This window comes from Ceratotherium simum, chromosome 31 (assembly GCF_057802395.1).
Source record: "Ceratotherium simum simum isolate JZ-2026a chromosome 31, ASM5780239v1, whole genome shotgun sequence".
Taxonomy (NCBI): Eukaryota; Metazoa; Chordata; class Mammalia; order Perissodactyla; family Rhinocerotidae; genus Ceratotherium; species Ceratotherium simum.
In genome coordinates, this window is record NC_141930.1 from 14,394,920 (window position 1) to 14,417,631 (window position 22,712).

General features: G+C 41.5%; 1 protein-coding gene and 1 non-coding gene across 2 annotated transcripts in view; one reads left to right on the plus strand and one right to left on the minus strand.

Moving 5' to 3' along the window:
• The window catches only part of KCNB2 (potassium voltage-gated channel subfamily B member 2), a 377,946-nt gene that overhangs the window by 154,179 nt on the left and 201,055 nt on the right, over window positions 1–22,712 (minus strand). The window lies entirely within an intron of this gene.
• On the plus strand, window positions 3,717–3,819 carry LOC147913027 (U6 spliceosomal RNA). The gene has a single exon (XR_015549300.1). It is a non-coding gene; the product is annotated as a U6 spliceosomal RNA (small nuclear RNA).

Sequence of the window (22,712 nt, forward strand, 5' to 3'; positions counted from 1 at the left end):
TAGACCAATGGTTGCCTACGGCTGGGGAGGGAGAGAAGAAGGATTAACTCCTTAATGAGCATTGGATTTCTTTGGGGGGTGATGAACTTAGATTGTGGTGATTGGTGCACAACTCTGTAATTACAATAAACCATTAAATCATATACTTTAAATGAGTGAATTTTATAGTATGTGAATTATATTATAATAAAGATGTTTAAAAGAACCAAAAGAATGGAACTAGCAAGTATCAGTGCAAAGATACCTGGTGGATATACCATGTCTCAGATCAGGGAGGAACAATTCTGTCTCCTTTATTTGCTTCTTGTAGGTCTTCTTAGCACCCTAGAGTGGATCTGACACTCTAGGTGAGTATTTTTTAGCCATCTATGGATCATGTTCTGAATTGGCTGAAAAACCTGATGAATGTTACGAGACTTCTCTCCAGAAAACACATAAGTGGATGTGTTAATACATTCACGCACAAACACACACACACACAGTTTTAGGAGTTCTCTAAAACCCAAACCCATTTAATCCAGTGCTCTTCAAAAAAGTGTTCCTTGGTGAAATAGTTTGGGAACGTCACATGGAAGGGCTGTGATGCAAAGTAGCACATTATGGGTTCTGAGGTATCTTGGTGTAAAACAACCTAAGTATTTAAAAAAATTTTTTAACCCAGTATTTCCTGGGTTATTTTTAAAAAAATGATACTCATAAACATCTGGCAGATCACAAATTCTCTTGAGGAACACAGTTTAAGAAATGGCAACTTGGGAAGAGTTTATCCATTGACTATCCTTCTAGGGCAGTGGTTCTTAACTTTGGCTGTACATTAGAATCTCTTGGAAGCCTTAAAACATTTCAACATCCAGGTTGCACTCAAATCAACTAAATTACAATCTCTGTAGTTGGAAACCAGGAATCTGTTTTTTAAAGCTCTCTGAGTGATTCCAATACGGAGCCAAGGCTAAGAATCACTGTTGTGGGACAGTTCGTCAGTATCTCCTAGGAAGCTTGTTTATCACACTGGGCCTCTGATTCAGAGGTCTGGGATGGGTCCCACTCATTGTTCACAAGCATCCTAAGTGATTCCGATGTGTATGGTCCTTAGATCACATCAAGAAGTAGCTTTAAGAATGAAAGAGGAAAACATCTGGTTCACTTAACTTATCACCATAAACGGAAACTTTAACATGGTTCTTACAGTGTGGGTTCCAAACCAACAGCTATCAACACCACCTTGGAACATGTTAGAATTTAAAATTCTGGGGCCCCACCCTAAACTTAAAGAATTAGAAACTCTGGGGGTGGGGCCCAGCAATCTGTGTTAACAAGCCCTCCAAGGTGTTTTCCATGCACTCTCAAGTTTCAGAACCACTAGGATCAAGTGTAGCATTAGTCACACATGTGCTTTAAATAAACTAATTAGTATTATTGATTATATAATAGCTTATCTGTGCGTATCTCAACCCTACAGCTAGAGGTCCTAGACTGTCTCCAAAGGGACTATTTTCCATTAAACTTATTCTGACCCTCAAAATTGCTACTAATACACACAATTGGAACTGTGATATTTTTGAGGAAGAGGGAGGTTAAAGCTGAACAAGATGCCTCCCAGGCACAGAGATTTGGATAAGACTATCCTCACACTGATTTGGGGGAAATATCCTCTTTAACTATAAGTGAGCATAAAGTGGATTGGCTGAATCAGCAGAGAACCTGCCATTGTATCTGGTTTAACAAAGTCAGCCAGGGAGGAAGGCAGTGGTGAAACTAATGGCATATTTATCAGCACAATACACAAATGGAAATCAGATAATTCCATTTGAAGGCTTCATAAGTTCATGTAGTTTTCCCAGCCATTATCTACTCAATGAATGGAACAAAACCGTCAACAAACCATCCTGGGTGAGAGTCCATCCTGACGGCAGGGGCTGGGCTCCGCTGTCAGGGAGCATCATTTCCTACACTGTGGCTTAGGCAGCTGGGATCCAGAAACAATGTTTGCTGATAACTGGACACACACTTCCTCTCAATTATACAGAGTTACGTGAGTCTCTTCCTATTTCACAGATTCTTGGGCTATTTCCTAATCGGGAGCCATTAACTTTATAAACTTAAAAATGTTTGTTGAATTGTATCAAAGTGTAAAATGTCCTCCCCTTTAGGATATTTGTCATATTTAGTTCAGACTCTGTGCTGAGGGGAGTCCCCCTGTCATTCCTTGTCAGGGAATTTATTCTAGTGAATTGCATAGATATATTTCCTCCAGAATAGACACTAACTCTGGTCTATTCTTCTGTCCAGTAGGAAAGCACAAAAACAAATTAGCCTGTTAGGGTTCATTTTCTCCTCAATAAATTTGAGAACATATTTTCCTAATATATGGTGCATAAAAAGCAAACACGAATTGGGTAGTATTATTTTGTGACTACCATTGCATATTTTCTCAACTAAGAGAGAACAGAGGCAAATGGAATTTAAGACCATTTACAACGGCCAAAATAAATGGCCTTACCCTGAATCTATAGGTGTGCTGCCTACATCATCAACAGTCCAACAGAAAATTTGGGGACCAGGATAGAATCTCTACTTAGAATTGGAGGTCAAGTGGACAGAACCACCTCCTCCTCATTGCTGTCCTTCCTGGACACCACACTGCCTGGTTGAACCATGAGTCCCGTACAGTTTTTCTCCTTCCAGCTCTGACTACCCATACGGTCCTCCCTCTTGGCTATTCCTATCCTGACCTTCAGAACACAATTCCTCTGCATCTTCAACCTCTTCCTGAAATGTTGTCTCCACCTTCCTTGCCTTTAGTGAAAACTGACTTTTTCCCCTAAAGGCACTTCTTTCCTTGCCAAATCTTGAGTAAAGGTGGCACATTCTCCCACATCATCCTGGATCAGAGGCTGATTCTCCATCACCCAGAAGTGACATTCATTCTATCCTTGCCTTCCTCTTGTCTCATCCCTGTGCTCTACCAACTCTCAGGGCTGCACCTCTTTCATGGAGGACTTCGGCATCTAGCTCAGTCTTCCTTTCCACCTCGACCTCTGAATCCATCTTGCAGGATCTCATGGTTTCTTACTCCTTGGTCCCGGTCTCTGCGGCACTTCTCTGTGGACCGCTGTGGGACTGCGGTACGCCTGCCATGTAGAACTACTTGGAATTCCTAAACGAGACAAGGTCTCTCCTTTGTCCCTATCTTTGTACACATTGTTTCCTCTCCCTGTAATGCTGCTCCTCCTGGCAAAGCCTTGCTTCTTCTTCAGGGGTCACTCAAATCTCACCTCCTCTGGGAAGCCTTCTGTTTCTGTTTTCCAACAATGTGTATATAGGCCTTTACAACAGTACTTATTGATTAAGCCTACAATACATTCTTCTTGGTATTTAATCATTTAACATAAACTTATCGAGCATCTAAATTGTGCCAGGCAGTACAGAACTTCAATGATTGGACCATATACTTGGGTAAGTGTTGATAGGATTCTGTTTTTATCATTGGCAACTATTGGCATTACCTGCAGACCCCCAATTTCCCATATTCATGCTAAACTGTTTCTGAGAAATAGAAGTTTGGTTTTTAAGTAATTACAACTAAATGGAGCCTCTTTCACTGGGTTTCATGTCCAGCACATGACTCTCCATTTCATTAACCACTCCGACCCCCCATATGGCAGACTCTGCCGTAAGAATTCAGTCACGGATCTAGAGTACTCAGAATCTGCCCAGTGCTCACTTTGGCAGCACAAATACTAAAGTTGGATACAGAGAAGATTAGCGTGGCACTTGAGTGAGGATGACATGCAAATTAGTGAAGTGTTTCATATTTTTAAGAGAGTAGATCTTAAAAGTTCTCATCACAAGAAAAAAAAATCTGTACCTATGGATGGTGACGGATGTTAACTAGACTTATTATGGTCATCATTTTGCAAAATACACAAATATCCAATCATTATATTGTACACCTGAAACTAACAGAATGTTGTATGTCAATTATACCTCAATAAAAAAGTTCTATATCACTAATAATCAAATAAATGAAAATTAAAAGTGAAAAAAAAGGGGCCAGCCCCATTGTCTAGTGGTTAAGTTCAGCATGCTCTGCTTCAGTAGCCTGGGTTTGTGGGTTCAGATCCCAAGCGTGGACCTACACCACTCGTTGGCCGTGCTGTGGCAGCAACCCACATACAAAATAGAGGAAGACTGACATGGACGTTAGCTCAGGGCTAATCTTCCTCAAGCCAAAAAAGAGGAAGATTGGCAACAGATGTTAGCTCAGGGCGAAACTTTCTCATCAAAAAAAAAAAAAAAAGGAAAAAAAAATCTGCCTAACGCTCATGTAAGGCATTGGATTTGTCAACAGGTTGCTAGAGATGGCAATAAATCAGTGGTTCTGATACTTCAGTGTTATATCAAAATCAGAACTGCCTTGAGGTAGGGAGTGTGTTGAAGTTTCTTAGGTCTCCGTTGGTCTTGGAATCTGCATGTTAATACAGTGGGTACTGCTGGGCTGTCTTTCTGAGATGCTCTAGATGCTTCAGGTTCTAATCCCATGCTAACGCACATCATCAGTGAGAAAATCTCTAGAGAAAAATCCTTTTTGAGTTACTACCTGATATCAGACCCTCAGCTTTAGGGTGGGATTGACCCAAGAACAGCTTGTCTAAAAGTAACTTTTTTTTTTTGACTTTGCAAAGCCCCAATTGAAGATATCATTTGCTGATACCAAACAATCTTTATACAGGGACCCCAAACATTACTTCATACTGAACATAATTCAAAGAAAGGAGTTTCTGTATATAAATTTATAAGCTTTCTTTTGCCACTAAAATAAAAAAATTCACCCACTGTATGTATGTATATTTACACACAAAAAACCACATATTTATTAATATTATTATTTGCTTTTTGCTCTGTTTTGTTTTTTCCTTAGCTACTAGGAAACAAAGTCAACTTTTCAGTGATCAAATGGAGAAACATAAATGTCAAATAATCCATCCTTAGGCCTCCTGGAGCAGGTAAGCACGAGCAGAGTAATAATAATGGTTAACATCTATTGAGCACTTCCTTTTTTTGTGAGGAAGATCAGCCCTGAGCTAACATCTGCCAATCCTCCTCTTTTTGCTGAGGAAGACTGGCCCTGGGCTAACATCTGTGCCCCTCTTCCTCCACTTTATACAGGACGTCGCCACCGCATGGCTTGACAAGTGGTGCGTCAGTGCGCACCTGGGATCCGAACCCCGGGCCGCTGCAGCAGCGCCCGCACTTAACCACTACACCACCCGGCAGGCCTCTATTGAGCATTTTCTATAGGCTCAATCTCCAATACACCTTTATTTCATTTAATTCTCTAAAAACCTTATGAATATGTATAAACATGAATAATGTATATTCTTATTTTACATACGAGGAAGCTGAGAGAAACAGTCCTTATGAAGTGGAGTAAGGCCAGAGTGGTGTGCAGACACTGGTACCTGGGGAAGAATGGAGATGCTAAATGGAAGAGGGGACTCTCAAAAGATGGATTCTAAGTGGAATTCCACTAAAAGCTATTTTCTTCTCAATTTTGGCTTTGAGTGAATACTAAGACAATTTGTCCAAACATGTCAGCAGATCACTCTGAACTTGCTGATATGACTGTACTGGAATAGGTACAGTCACAGCATTCATGGGAATGCAAAATTTGAAAGCAACAGATAAAGCTTTTATGGCCTCAAAACCACAGGACCCCTCTCCTGACCACGTTCTGTGTCAGAAAGTCTCAAGTGCTGTGAAGCAGGCAGTAACCTGAAGTAGGTTCCTGATGCAACTCTGGTGACATGGTTGCATAGGTTTGTTTAGGGCAGGGGCACGGCCTTACTCAGAATGATCCACTGGTAGTACAATGTACTCCATAAGGAACCTACAGCAATATGAATATCTATAAACTCAAGAAGTAATGGCAGTTCAAACAATTTTTTGTTTTAGATGTTTAATTTAAATATAACTGCTGGTGATCTTATAGACTCTAGTAGGCTGCTGATTAAGACAGATAAGTTATTTGTGCTTTATGAAGGGGATATACTTTTGCAAGTAGATCTCTCCTGAGGCTTATATGGGCTGTCAGCAGTAGAGATATTAGAATATGATTTCCTTCTTTTGCAACAGCATTTTATTCTAAAATCAATGCCACAACTTTCATAGCTAATGGATTTGGTTGGTATGCATTCATCTGCTGCAGAGAAAATCATTGCTTAAATCAGGTTGCTCCAAATAGGATTGACTAAAGCAAGCAAGATGGTATTCATGTCAAAGCCATGTCATAGTCCAATTGACACATTGTATTCTAGTGCTGATAGCTGAAGGCTAGAGTTTTGACTAATCCATTTTCCTCTCATTATAAACACAATCTCTCTTCCCTGAAGGTTCCAGCAATCACTCTAGCGAGTATTGGACCTTGACAGAACAATGCTTTTCCTTTAGTGGCCACTGTATGTACGAGAGTAAGAGCTAGTTTTGTTTTCCAAATCTCCTTGGGCATTGTTGAAAGGGGCTCATTTGTGAATGCATGTGTTTCAACAAGCTCAAGGCTGTATTTTGTTTGTCTCTTCCACGTAAGTAGGCAGTGAGGGAGAGGAAGCAGGTGTGCAGTCAATTCAAAGCATGACAGACACCTGCTGGGGAGTCTTTTCAAAGTCCACAGTGAGGCAGCACCGAACACAAGGGCTGCATGATTGGGTGCAGCGTAGACAGCTGGCCGCATCCTTCCCAGTCCACCTCCACGCTGGACTGCAGAAGCCAGAAACTAGGGCCGGCCCCGTGGCTTAGCGGTTAAGTGCGTGCGCTCCGCTGCCGGCGGCCCGGGTTCGGATCCCGGGTGCGCACCGAGGCACCACTCCTCCAGCCATGCTGAGGCCGCGTCCCACATACAGCAACTCGAAGGATGTGCAGCTATGACAGACAACTATGTACTGGGGCTTTGGGGGAAAAATAAATAAATAAAATCTTTAAAAAAAAAAAAAAAAAAAGAAGCCAGAAACTATAGATTGATGCTGTCCTCATGATCCCCAGGCTGAGCTACCAAGGCCACTTGGAAGCTTATTCTCTGGGCTGCTGTTGTTGATAGTCATGACTATTTTTGAGAGTCTGAGGCTTTGCTCAGTTGAAAGCATTCCAAGTTACGCAGTTGCCAATTTGATATTCAGTCACCAAATACAGTTGGGAGCAAGGGACGAGTGGCTAACAGTGCCCACTACGAATTGTCTTCCTGTTGTACAACATGATGACTATGTTATTACTATGTTAACAACACTGTATTGCATATTTGAAAGTTGCTAAGAGAGTAGATACTAAAAGTTTTCGGGGCCGGCCTGGTGGCATAGCGGTTAAGTTCACATACTCCGCTTCGGTGGCCCAGGGTCTGCAGGTTCGGATCCTGGGCGTGGGCCAACGCACTGCTTGTCAAGCCATGCTATGGCGGTGTCCCATATAAAGTAGAGGAAGATGGGCACAGATGTTAGCCCAGGGCCAGTCTTCCTCAGCAAAAAGAGGAGGATCGGCATCAGATGTTAGCTCAGGGTTAATCTCCCCCCCCACCCCCCAAAAAAGTTTTCATCACAAGGGAAAAATAATTTGTAGCTACGTGAGGTGATAGATGTTAACCAAACTTTTTGTGGTAATTATTTTGCAGTATGTGCATATATCAAATCATTATGTTGTACACCTTAAACTTATACAATGTTATATGTCAATTATATCTGAATAAAACTGGAAAAAAATAAATTCTCTTCCTTTTTATGAAAAAAAAAAAAAAAAGAATTGGCTTCATGCAACAGGGAGGTGATGAGTTCTGTATTTGTTTCCCAAACCTAATGAAGATAAGTGATCAAACATATGGTCTAACGGTACAAAGAATTTTGGAAGTTACTGATCTCCCCAAGTTCAGGACTCTGGTACCATCACCATGTGGACTCCACTTGAGACCAACACTGCACAGCTCAAAGTATTGCCAAAACCAGGTGAATCTGGGGAGGTAAATATGAGATGATATTCAGCATAGACTGTTTACCTGAGGCCTGTGAGCTCTATACCTGCTGTAAACTGTGAGTTACTGACCTGATTTATCCTAATATAATAGTTTTCAAACTTCAGCATGCATCAGAATCAGCTGGAGGGCTTGGTAAAACACAGGCTGCTGGATTTCTGATTACGAGTTTCTGATTCAGCAGGTCTGGGAGGGGTTCGAGTTCCCAGGTGATGCTGCTGTTGCTGCTGGACCAGGGACCAAATTTGAGAACCACATCCTGAGATCTTGGGCAAAGGAATGCCTTACTTGCCCTATTCGAAAAATGAGGATTTTGGTACAGACCTAGATCACCTAGGTTGTTTGAATGTTAACTCATGAAAGGGGAAGAGAGAAATATTTATTCAGAATCTCTTGTGTGCTAGATGCTTTCATACATTACGTCATTTAATCTTCACAACAACCTGACAGGAGGTATTATTATCTCCACTTCCTAGTGAGGAGAATGGAGGCTGAGAGAGGTCAGTTCACTTGCCTGAGTCCATGAAAGTAGTAAGTGTTCACCCTGAGATTGAACCTAGGTTGGTCTGGCTCTAAACCTGTAGACTATCTATGACATCCAGGCTTCTCTTTATACCAGCTTGCCTCCATCTTTGTAAAAGGGATCTTATAAAGCCCCCAGAGAAGGGATAAGATATGCATCCAAGTTGACTATGTGGACCATTGATTCATTTGTTTTAGGCAGAGGCTGTCCAAATTCCAGATGCTCCCCAGAGCCATGCTGGATTTCTGTTTCTGCCTACGATATTGGTTACCTTATCTCAATTCTGATGGCTTTGCCCCCTGGACCTTGACTCTGATCTGGTCTCACTCAGGTATCCAGTCATCACCCCTGGCCTCTGAAAGTTTATCCTGAAAAGGCTCCTGGTGAATCCTCCCATGAACACAACTGCCACCTGGCTATGATGGTGTCAATAAGAACTGGGGTAAAACCTCATGCCCATCACCTGCCCCACCCCCACCTTGACCTCTTCCAAAAACAGGAACGGTGATTTGATCACTTTTAATAAATGGTTTGGATCACAGCATTCCAGATCAGCCATGTTGTAGATTGGTCAACTCATTCCACATACAGACAGAAATATATGTTCTGTTCAAAGCCTTGCACACTGATTGCATAATTTTAGGAGAAAGAAGGCAGTAGAGTTGGAGCAGAGAACCAAATTTAAATTCTCACGACCGTCTATTAATATTTGAGTGTCTACAGGGGGCATGCTCCTTTGCAGGATTCTTCCTAGGTTATCCAGGTTTCTTCCCATAAATTCCTATTAGGTTATTTTATGCCTAATTTCCAATAAAAATATAGGGAGGTGGCATTCTTTATTCCTCAGGGTGAGTTTCATTTCCATATTTTATAATGTAATATAATGTCATAAAGTAGAATAAATGAGCCAAGAATGAAAATTTTTCTATTAAAACCAAAAAGATTTATATCCTTCCCTCTATCCCACCAACTCTTTTGTTTACCAGAACAAACAAGCTCTCTTTTAAAACCAGAGAGAAAGCAACTTTCCCCTCTGCTCCCATTCTATCCTCCACCGCCCAACCTCCCAGTCCCAACCTAACACTTTCATTAGTTCAGACTAAATTCATTAAACAAAGGAGAGAGAGCCCTAAAAGTTCTTCTTGTAAAATATTGGCACAATTTTATCCTTACTCTCCAGCTGCCTTTAATTATCTGGCAGAGCTAGGATATATAATAAGGTAATCCAGATAAATAGCACTTGGCATATTTTAAGTAAATGTCAAACCAGGTTAGTTTGTGGAGTTCTGCTTTCTCCTGCATTAATGGAATGCCCATGGGAAATAACCAATGTTCTTTCTTCAAAAAACACAGAACTGTGGGCCCTGAGTTTTCAGTGACTGCCAATTCAATCACTATTTAAATATTATGCACTCACTGCAAAAGCACCCCTGGACTCTCAGCTGGCCCTCTGTCTACCTGATAACCTGCAACAATGAGAGGAGACAGTAAAACATTCTCCTTTCGAGAGGGAAATGGAAAGTGAAAGGTCTGTGGAATGAACATGGAGTAAGATGATCTTCTTGAATGAAAGAACCAGGAGATTTTACTCTTACAAAGTAGAAAAGTGCCATCTGAAAACAGGCTTGGGTTAATTTCATAATTGTGAGTCATTCATTAGCTATATAATTGTATAGCTATATTTATATCTCTGTTTATAAACATTTCTTTTGCACCTATTTGGTTCATTCTTTCCCCAGCCTCCTCGATTGTCTGGGCCCTGGACTTCTGCCGCACCCGCCCTGCAGGATCAATCTCACATGCTCTTTGTTTGCTCCTATACCTGGGCTGCCAGGCACAAATGGAGGCAGCAACTAAGCCACGAGGGCTGATGCTGCTACAAAATTCGAGTCTCCAATTTCAACCGGACCACTCTTTTCTTTGTCCTTCGTCAGCTTCCCTTTCTATTCTCCTCAGTGGCCATTCCAAAGCTTCACCATTCTCTAGTCTCCTTACCAATCTCCTCCTCCCTTTGGCTCAACAGACACCATGAGCCCTGCTTTGTTTAGAGCAGAGAGAAAGAGCAGCTCTGGGCTGGGCAGTCTTGCAACTTTATGACTGACCCAGGTGATGGCTAAGAAAGCCTCACCTCCCAGGACTCTCCTTCCTGTATTTTTGCTTTTCCCTCCATACCATGCACATCCCACAGGGCACCTGACCTTGCCTCAGTAGAGTGGTCTCGGCCCCACTTGTAACGTTTGAACTTGAAGACTACTCTTGATTTCTTTGACTTTGAAACTCAGCACTTCTTGGGATTCAGCTCACACTCATTCCTTGGGTCCTTCTGCTCCTGAAAGTCACATTTCTCCTCTGCTCTCAGTGCCAAACTTTAGCATCAGCCTCCACCGCACCAAGAAAAAGTTCAAATGAAAATGGTTTTATACCATACCCTTCCTTAGAGAAATCTTCCTTGTTTCTCTAGGCTCACACACACAAAAAATCAACAAAACAAAGGTATCCCTCCAGCTCAGAGCTCCACCATCTCTAGATACCCATCCCTCTCTCCCACTCAGGATCCTTTATGTATCAATTATGCATCTCTCTCTTCGAGTTTCAGTCTCTTCCTTGGTACCAACTCCTTCCTTGTAGCTTATAAACACACACACACAGGCGCGCGCACACACACAGTTCCTTCCCTGAATTCTGCATTCTCCTCCAGCCACCACCAAGTATCTCTCTTTCCACTCACAGCCAATTTTTCAGAAGAGTCATCTACACTTGCTGTCTCTATTTCCTTATTTTCCTCTTCAACCTCATGGTGGTCGGGCTCCTGCCACCACCACTCTGCTAAAATGGTCTCATCTAAGTCACCATTGGCCTCCATATTGCCAAATTCCATAAATGCGATACTTGATCTAGCATCATCATCAGACCTGCTGGTTAGTTCTCTTCCTGAAACTGTCCACTCCTTTGTCTTTCGTGACCCTCTCCTGGTTCTCCTTCTATCCTTGTAACTCCTCAGTGGGCTTCGCTGGCCCCTTTTCCTCTGCCTTATCTGTAAGCACAGGATGCTTGCTGGAGCTCTGTTCTTCCCCTCCACCTGTTCTCTCAAGACAATCTCACTGAGTCCCAAGGCTTTAGGTATCATTTTATACCAATGATGCCCAAATGATATCTCTGGCCCACCTCTCTCCTGAGCATCTGACACTGCCACCTGGATAGCTCCAGAAGGATGTGACACTCAACATGTCCAAAACCAAAATGATATTTTTCCTCCTCCTGCCTTCCTTACACTGACTTAATAGAACCTGAAACCTGGCCCTTACCTAGACTCTCCCCTCTTTTACTCCCCAGCTCTGTTGACTTCATCTTTCGTGATGGCTTGAAGCTGCCTCACTTCTCCATCCCTAACTGCCCTTATCCTCTCTTACCTGATCTACTACAGTAACTTTCTGACTTAGCTATAGGAAGGGCCAGATGCTATAGCTAGATAAGTAACTTAGCTCCTTTTCTCTACTCTGTTTCTCATTAAATCAGTGGTTTCGAACTTTGGCCAACACTGGAATCACTTAGGAAGCTCTAAAAAATACTAATGCTCGGATCCCATCCCCAAACATTCTGCTACAACTCATCTAGGGAAGACCTAGGCATTGAAATTGTAAAAACTCCCCAGGTGATCCAAATATGCAGCCAAGGTCAAGAGCCACAGCTCTCAAACACTGCCCATATGATTGTCCTTGTACCAGCTCTTGATATAAAAACTCTGGATTATATGCATGTAGGATACTGGTGTAAGATATCACACAGGTAAGACTCAGGGTGGAGGATAACTGGGAATGGGGTGGAGGGATGGAATGGGAGCATAGGGCTACAGAAAGGGAGAAAGCAGCAAGGGCAGGAAGTGAGGGGGAGCCATCGACCTCACCAACTCACTGGCCTGTGCAGTGTCACAGGACACTTGCTTCCTAGAAGGCTGCTACCTCCTTCCCAGGGGCTTCAGGGCGTACCCCTCACTGCAGAGCCTCCAGCCCACAATGGGCCTTTTCCTGGCACACAAGCCTTATACGGCCACTTCTGAGCTGAGCCCATTGTGAGAAGATCCAGAATCTTCTGGCAGTTCTAGACAGAAGGTGGCATCACATGTACAGCTGTTGAAGGCTACAGGAGGCAGCTTTCCCCAGCTGGGCAGGACTCAAGGACATGCATCCTTAGCTGGCCTCTGCAGGATGAAGATGCTGCCCATTTCATACTCCTCCTCCCACCCTTACACTGCAGACACAGAGAGACACAGAGATGCTGTGGTTAGTAAAGAGCTGCGCATGGTGGAGGAACACTTTTCCTTGTCATTGAACTCTCAGGAATGGAACCTTTCTCTCGGCTCAAGGAAGCTAGAACATTTGCTTTACAAAACAAGTAGCAATCTCCTACTTGTAAGCACACTGGGTACAAAATGACAACTAAGACCGCTAACTCTTACTAACCAGGTGTTATGGGTTGAATTGTGTCTCCTAAAGAAAGATATGTGGAAGTCCTAATCCCACTACCTCAGAATGCTACCTTATTTGGAAATAGGGTCTTTACAGAGCTAATCAAGTTGAAATGAGGCTATTAGGATAGGCCATAATCCTATATGACTGGTATCCTTATAAAAAGAGGGAATTTGGACACAGAGACCCACACCGAGGGCAAATGCTGTGAAGACACACAGAGAGAATGCCATGTGAAGACAGAGAGTTGCAGTGATGCTTCTATAGGCCAAGGAAAGCCGAAGATCACTGGTAAACCATCAGAAGGTAGGAAGAGGCAAGGAAGGATTCTTCTACAGGTTCCAGAGGAAGCATAGCCCTGCTGACATCTTGATTTTGGACTTCGAGCTTCCAGAATTGTAAAAAAATAAATTTCTGTTCTTTTAGGTCTCACAATTTGTGGTCCATACTTTGTTACAACAGCCCTAGGAAACTAATACACCAAGTACACTGTCCATCATCAGAGGCGCAGGGTCTCCCAGATGCATTCTAGCCCAGGAACCTTTGGGAGAGAGGTGTATTTTCAGTAATCTGAACCTCTCCTGACCCATTTCCTCCACTGGCTGTTCTCTGCAGAAATCAGTTACCCTTCCATCCTGTGGTCTCTTCAGCACTTCTTCGGTAGAAGTCTGTAGGGTGCAGGTTCAAAGGTTATCTCACTGCTCTGCAGTCAGGGTTATTGCCTTATAAAAGATCACAGCTACCGTTAATGTCTGACTAATATGCGCTAGGTCTTACATATATCATAACTTTTATTTTTCACATTAACTCTGTGCCATAGGTAGTATCATCTCCATTTAGGATACAGAAGCTGAGGTTCAGAAGTGTCAACTTTGCCAAAGTAGGAAGCTACTAATGGGCAGGACTTGGAGTCTAGCCCAGGCCAACCCGGCCTCTAAAAGCCTGCCAGCTTCACTGTAGCATGCTGCCTCCTGGGCATGACAACTTCTTCAGGCCCTGGATGGTACAGATCTTGCTTCAGATATTAGCAGCAGAGACTCTCGGGGCATCTCACTGGTAACTAATCAGTGACTACAGCCTTCTGAAGACAGGCTTTCTGCCCAAGCCGGGGCCCCCTTGCAGCTGTTCCACTTGATGAATGAGCCATGATCCCACTCTGGGTTATAAAGTGCTTGAAAGAGGGTTTAATCATTGACCCAACCAACATTTCTTAACTGCAGATACTATGGCAGGCCCAAGGGACCCGACTTCTCCATTCCACCTAACTTTTCATTGAATATGTTTACTTACTGTTGAGTTTTCAAAATTCTCCATATATTTCCGGATACGAGTCCTTTGCCAGATTTGATGACTTGCAAATATTTTCTCCCAGGAGAGTCTCCTGTCCTCCCTGTGCCTATAATCTCACAGGAGGAGATGGAAATGCCATCCTGACTCCAGCTTCTTTCTTTCCATTCCTAGGGCCAGGGTGCCCTTTCCCAAGGGATCCTGGCCTGGCCAACCTGGGGCTACCGTTCCTCTTTTTACTTCATTGAGACCCTGTGACTATCATGCATCCTAAGGATACAAAGACTCCTGAGATAATCACAGTTTACTAAAAGAAAAATCCCAAAATGGATATTTTGAATTTTAATTGCTGTCCAGACCAGGAAGTCTGTATTTAGTCTAGATCCTGCGGCAGGTCAAATAATGCAAATACTATGGATAAGCTTGCTTTACCTTATCCTATCACGTTATTTTCCCAGAGAATACTTGCGATAGTCATGCATCCATTCCTCTCTTTATTTTATTTTGTATAATACCTGTACCTGAATCCACAGGCAGTCACACATTTTCAACACCAACACTGAATTGAGGTAAGTTATTACACATCCATATGCTGGTAAGGCCTCATTCAAAATTCAGTGCAGGGGGTATTTTTCACAGAAGCTCAATGTAGATAAAACTTTCACGAAAGTATTAAAACGCCTGGATCAAACTCCTTTGAGAAATAAGTTGCTATATTTTTAGAGACTCATTTATTAACTGCATAATGATCTTGTGAAAACCAAGCTAGTATAAGGTGACACACTTTTTAGTTTCTATTTAAATGTCGAGAAAATTTCTTTTAGAAATTTCACCAACTCATCCATAAAACAAATAATCAGCCATGACGTAATTTACAATCATTGAGTAGCCTCAGCCTCTTCTGGAAGGAGGACATCCCTGCATCGGAGCCACAGATGAGTCTGCCTTCTGTTCCGTTAGGAAGGGAAGCTCGGGCTTTCCTGTGGTCAGGTCAGCCATTCTCTATAAAAGCTCATTTTTTCTTGTTTTTTAAAGAGATGAGCTGGTTCTCTAGAGTGTCTCTCTTTTTACTTATTTTAAATTAAGAACAGTAAAACGAGTTTTGTTTTGTTGACCAGTTCTATGAGTTTTAACACATGTGTATGTTCCCGTAATGACCCCCACAATCAGGATACAGAGCAGCGTCATCATCCCCCAATCCTACCACTTTGTAGTCACACCATCCCCTCGCCCCTAGGCCCTGGCAAAATTGATCCGATCTTCATCACTACAGCTTTGCCTTTTGTCTAACGTCGTATAAATAGAACCAAACAGTATATAACCTTTTGATACTGGCTTCTTCCACTCAGCACCACACCTTTGAGATTCATTCAAGTTGTCGTGTGTGTCAATGGTTGATTACTATTTTATTATTTCATTTTATTTTATTGTGGAAGGAACACAACAGGACATCTACCTGCTTAAATTTTTAAGTGTACAATATATTATCGTTGACTATGGGTACAATATTGTATACGCAGATCTCTAGAGCTTATTCATCTTGCTTAACTGAAACCTTATGTTCCTTGATTAGTAATTCCTCATATTCCCACTTCCCCTCGCCCTTGGCAACCACCATTCCACTCTCGTCTATGAATTTGACTAATTTAGATACCTCATATAAGTGGAATCATGTAGTATTTGTCTTTCTGTGATTGACATGTCATTTAGCATAAAGTCCTCAAGATTCATCCATGTTGTTGCATATTGTGGAATTTCTTCTTTTTAAAGGCTGAATAGTATTCCATTATATGAATATACCACAGTTTCTTTATTTTTTCTTCCATTGATGGACATTTAGGTGTTTCCACATCTTGGCTATTGTAAATAGTGCTTCAATGAACACAGAGGTGCTAATATCTCTTTGAGATCCTGATTTCAATTCTTTTGGGTAAATATCTAGAAGTGGGATTGCTGGATCATATGATAGTTCTATTTCTAATTTTTTAAGGAACCTCCTTACTGTTTTCCTTAGAAACTGCACCATTTTGCATTTCCAACAACAGTATGCAAGGGTTCTAATTTCTCCACATCTTTGTGAACACTTATTGTCTTTTTATAATTCATTACTTTTTATAGATTTTTTAAATACTATATGGATGTACCACAGTTTGTTTACCCACTCACTCATTGAAGGAAACTGACAAATTGTTTTCCAGGGTGGCTAAACCATTTTGCATTCCTGCCAGCAACGTATAAGAGTTCTAGTTCCTCCCCATCTTCACCAGCACTTGGTATTCTCAGAATTTTTTATTTCAGTGATTCCAGTAGGCGTGTAGTGGTATCTAATTGTGGTTTTAATGTCTATTTTCTCTAATGAACAAAGGTGTAGGGCATCTTTTCATGTGCTTATTTGCCATTCATATATGCTCTTTGGTGAAGTGTCTGCTCAATTTTTTTGCCTTTTAATGTAACTTTTAAAAAATAAAGTTACTTTTTACAACAGTTTAGATTAACCAAAAAATTGCCACGACAGTATAGAATTCCCATATATCCTAAACTCAATTTCCCTTATTATTAACATCTTATATTAGTACAGTACATTTGTTACAATAAATGAAGCAATGTTGGTTTATTATTATTAACTAAAGCCTATAGTTTATTCAGATTTCCTTAGTTTTTACCTAATGGCCTTTTTCTGTTCCAGGATGCCATCCAGGATCTCACATCATGACTTCTTAGTCTCCTCCTGGCTGTGACAGTTTCTCAGACTTTCCTTGCTTTTTTGTTTTTCTGGTGAGGAAGATTAGCCCTGAGCTAACATCCATTGCCAATCCTCTTCCTTTTTTGCTGAGGAAGATTGGCCCTAGGCTAACATCCGTGCCCATCTTCCTCTACTTTATATGTGGGACACCTGCCACAGCATGGCTTGACAAGCAGTGCATTGGTCCGCGCCTGGGATCTGAACCTGTGAACTCCGGGCCGCCGAAGCGAAGTGCACAAACTTAACCACTACACCACCGGGCCAGTCCAGACTTTCCTTGCTTTTGATGACCTCAAGAGTTTTGAAGAGTACTGGCAGGTACTTTGTAGAACATCCTTTAATTGGGGTTTGCCTAATGTTTTTCTCATGATTAGACTGGGGCTATGGGTTTTGGGGAGGGCCACAGAGAAAAAATGCCGTCCTCATCACATCATATCAAGGACACACACCAGCGACATGATTTATCCCTTTTGCTGTTGACCTAGATCACCTGGCTGAGATAGTGTTTGCCTAGTGTCTCCACTCTTTCCCCCTTCTATACTGTACTCTTTGGGAGGAAGTCACTACCTGCAGCCCGCACGTAAGTAGTGGGCGGTTATACTTCCCTGCCTTGAAAGTGGACTAGCTACATAAATTACATAGAATTCTGCTTTTGCCCATTTTTAAACTGTTTACTTACAGTTGAGTTTTAAGAGTTCTTCATATATTCTACATACAAGTTCTTTGTCAGATTTATGAATTGCAGATACTTACTCCCAGTTAATAGCTTGTCTTTTTATTCTCTTCACAGTATCTTTTGCAGGCAAAAGTTTTAAATTTTACTGAAGTCCAAATTATCCATTTTTGGTCCTCTGGAGAGCCGGAAACCTGGGGCTCTAGTCACCTCTCTCCACTGCCACCGCTCCCATGTTCCAGGCTAAGCAGCAGGAGGCCAGAGGGAAGTGGGTTCCCCACACCTTTGTGGGATCATAGCTCCTCAGATCAGAGAAGAAGGTTCTCCTCCCCCAGGGTTTTAGGCACCTGCAGACTCTGCCACAGATGCTGCAGTGGAACTTTCCGGGGGCTGGAGCATGAGAGAATTGAGAGAAAAACCTGTGAGTAGTCCTATTTGTGCATCTTGAGTCGGAACCAGAGGGCTTCTCCTGGAGTTCTCTCTGTCCACACTCGAAGTCCACTTCCAGGTTTCAGGCTGCCTTGATTTCAGGCTGTGGAATACTGGAGGAAAATGGGAAACTCGCTGCCATTAGTGGCACTTCAAATTCTGGTATTCTCCCCCAATTGACCTGCTACCATTTACTTTTTGGAGTCCTCCAATAGTGGTTCCATGCATCTGGCCCAGGCTTTAGAGCTCCAGGCCCATGTGGGCTTGACTGGTCTAAAGAGCATTCTTAGACTAATGCATACATACGGGTTGAGCTCTTGCCGGATGCTGATTTGTCTTGGCGTTTTCCCATTCGACACCATCCTCAGGCTACCACGCGGGCAGCACCTGAACGGCAGGCTCCTCTCCGTCCGTCACTTAACAGGTGCAAGGTAGCCAGGTTCCCAATTCCAGCTCTCACAGGTTCAAATAAGCAGAAAAGCAACGAGAGTCTCTTTCTTAATGGGTGTTCTGTTGGATGATTAGAGGTCATACATCTTAGGAAACGTTTTAAAAATTTTGGTGGGCTGGTAACTAATTCTCCCTGTTATTCATATCTAGGATTAATTTCATCTAAACTGTTCTTGCTAGTCTGCACTGATATAGTGGAAAGAGCTTGGGATTTGGCAAAGAAGGCTTAATTCTTATCCTGGACTCTTATTATCTATGGGCAAGTCAATTAAGCTCAATGAGCCTTTTATCTTAGTCTTAAAATGGGATAATCATACAACCTACTACACAGAATTGATATGAGTCTCAAATAAAAACTCTTTGTAAATGACAAGCTTCTTAGGTGGTTATATCCTCTTCTTACAGGTTCCAAGAACATCTGCCCCTCTCAGTGTGTAACCCTCAGCCTACTGTAACTACTTGTTAAATGACTCTTCGGGACCAGACTATAAGCTCCATGAAGGCAGGCACTGTATTTGCCGGAATCTCTACCATATTCCCAAGGCATAGGAGTTGCTAAAATTTAGGTTTGGTATCAAGATACTCCTAAAAGAGGAAATTACAGCAACCTTAAGAAGAATTACAGCAACCTTACAGCATCCTTCCTTAGCTCATTGTTTTGACACACTGAGGATAGAATCTCTCCTTCAGTGCCTAATATTTTGATTCATAGACTAAGATCTCAGAATCTCAGTCTTCTCAGGGAAGATCTCTTCCCTCCATTCAATTTCAAGCTTCTTGAGGGCAGGCAATATGTCTTTCTCATTTTGTGTGTGTAGGGGCTCACATGACACCCAAAAGAGTAGGATGCACATATTAAGCCTCATGTGATATATAAGTACCAAAATGTTTAAGTGGAAACATTTCTAAGCTAGCTTTTAAATGTTGAATTTGGAATCCCAAAGTCAGGGATTCCACAATGTATATTTTAAGTGGAACCAAGTGGTTCTAAGCCATGTCTCTTATGACTTGCCCTGGTGCTAGGCCTTTCTGGTATTATAATTACTTTGTTGAATGGAGGCAATAGGTCTCAAAAGTGTTCTTGCTAAAAGGAGAAGCAGTATAGGAAAGAGGCTAAGCTTTTGGGCTTTGAAGTCAGTAGACTTGAGTTCAAATTTCAGCTCTATCATTTTTAGCTATGAAATTCTTCACAAGATTTTTAATCCTTTAGTTTCTTCATTTATAACATGGTAATGAAATGTTAACATCTACCTATAGGGATGTTGGACAGATTAAAGGAGATAATATATATAGAGTGCTTAACACAGAGTGGTTCATTTTTGTCACAGGAAGAGAAACGAGCTATCTGGCTGGAGTGAGTCTGGCTTCCAGTGGGCCATGTTTTCCAGAGGTGTTGCTGCTGCACTGAAACATAGGCAACCTGAGTCTCCATCTCCTGTCTGTCTCCGTCTTCTAACTCCCATCTGCATACCCTTGAGCTGAATACCCTTTCTTCCTTAGCTTCCTTTTCCCAAGTGATAACCCCCAGGTCAGGGCCTGATACTTGGAGGGCAGCCTTTCTCGAATTTCTCCAGCAGTGAATGGGGGCATGTCAAATAAAGATGGGGCCAGGCTTTACCATGTTCTCCAATGCAATTTTACAAGCAGAAATCTGGTATTGTACCTTGATTTTCATTTGGCTCCTGATTAAAACTGGAGGGGAGGATAAGTGAGTGATTGATACCATCCAACTTCAATAAATATTAGTCAATATTAGTATTGTTAATAATAATAAGATGATTATTACTACTGCATGAGTAGGGCAATATATACAGTCATTAATGTGAATGTATTCAGGAAATAAGAAACAGGTAGTGTTGATGGGACTAATTATGAAAGTAAAGACTAAGGGCATGGTGCATTGGTTGGAAAGAGCATCTGTGAGCAAACTACACCAAAATGAAGCAGAGAAACCTAGAGGACAGAGTTCATGTATTGTAACAACAGTATTGAGATCTGAAGTCTCTCTTGAACCTGGAAGAATAAATAATTAACTCAGAAACAAGTATTTCAAATCACCTGAGTGACACAAACATTGATTATTTCTTAGATCTTTAAGTCTGACATACAAAGGACAATGGGTAGACTGCTAATGGAGGAAGTATAACCACTTTGGAGAACAATTTGAAATTCTCTTATGCAAGTGAGCATAAGCATACCATGTGACCTAGGAATTCCATTCCTGGGTATATAAAAGAAACTCTCATATACTTGTACCAGGAGATAATAGCAAATGACTTGAAACAACACAAATGTTCACTGCCAGGAGAACAGGTAAATAAATTGTGGTATGTTTATATAAGGGAATATTATGCACAGGGGAAAATGAATGAAGTTCAGTTACATGCAACAAAATGGATTAATATCAGATTCATAATGTCAAAGAAAAAGCAAATTGCAGAAGGCTATGTACAGTGACATCACTTTTACAAAGCTCAAAACAAGCATACTAAGCAGTATGTGGCTTAGGGATGTGGATATAGAAGATAAAACCTTTGATAAACACAAAGTTCACTAGAGTGGGCATCTGTGAGTGTAGGGAGGCAGGGAAGGAGCACACAAGTATTATTGCTAATATTCTAGATCTCAAATTGAGTAGTGGGCTATAGGTCTTTAATTTATTATTATGTTTTTTAAATGTATATACATGTTACCTTTTTTATGTGCCAAGTATACACATTAGAACAATCTTTTTAAGCTATATCATGATTTGGGGGTCTAAAATGTTTCCGCCCTTGTCTGAATAGTTCTAGGCAATAAGAAATATGTTGGATTTGATAAAGTTAATTCATATATTGGGAGCCACAAAATGGAAGCTGCCCCAATGGCCCAGGCTTCGTCACAAACTACACCCAGGTCAGCCCGCACTTATGGGAAATACCTGCCAAGAAAACCTAACACACACCACTCACAATCCTCCAACTCAGCTTTAGCTAGCTGACCTCACATTAGAAAGTAGGACCTACTGGCCTTATAAGGAAATCCCCGACCTCCCAGCCAGTCACGCCCTGTTTCCGAGATGCTTCGTTAACATTCTATAAAACACGCTCCTGCCCAAAATCCCTCAGGAAGAGTCTCCCCTGCTTGCCAAGCACTGCACTCCTCCAATCCATGGATTGTGTTCCTTTGAATAAAGGACATCAAACTCGTTACTAAATTGTTTTAGTTTTATCATTTGATAGACTCTAAGTATTTATATTTATACCTAAAAACAGTTTTTGGCTCCTTTCCTGGGATGGGGAGGAATAATATCTACAGAGTCTATAAAAATACAGTGATGGTTTCTCACTATCAAACACACATATTCACCAGCTAAAAAAATCATTTTTTCACAGAATTTCAGAGAAAATGACTGGTCAGATTAGATTCTATGAGGGGACTGAGAAAAGGCCCTGAGTGATTTTTAGGTTCAGGAGTACTACGTGCAGATATGCATCAGAATAAACCACTATAATAAAACTTCGTGTTATATTTCTTTAGCTTCTAATATCTAAAATAAAGCAAAGTGAGTTGGGTACTTTGTAAATTCAGTAGGTTTGGGAAAATATTTATTTATTTTAGTCTAATTGTTCTCCAAGACCTGTCCAAAGGGTCTATAGAGTTTGAAATAAAAATAGCACAAAATTTACGATGGCATAATAAAATATTGCAAACCTAATCAATGACAGTTTACTTCTCTGATGGATTCGGTGTGCAATCATTCAGCGCAGGGAAAGGCTGTGAACACCTGTTGAAGCTTATCTGATTGACTAATGCTGAGTTACATAAAATCATCTTACTGGCCACATTGACTTCAATAACTTTCTTAATAAAAAAGCCAACACTTCATATTTTACAAGTGGATGAGACTTCAACTGATGAGGAAATAAACATCCAGGATGTTAAAAAAATTATGACAAGAAAAATTCAATTCATTTTACGTTAAGACAATTCACGTGCACTTTTAATCAGCACCATTTACTTGTTCTAATATTCTTGTTTACTCCTTCCTTGCCTGTTTTTGATCTTACTATCTGGGGCTGCTACCCTGTTCTCTACTGTTTGTTGTAATTTCACACTTGACCAAAGAACAGGGGAGCTGAACAAAGCTG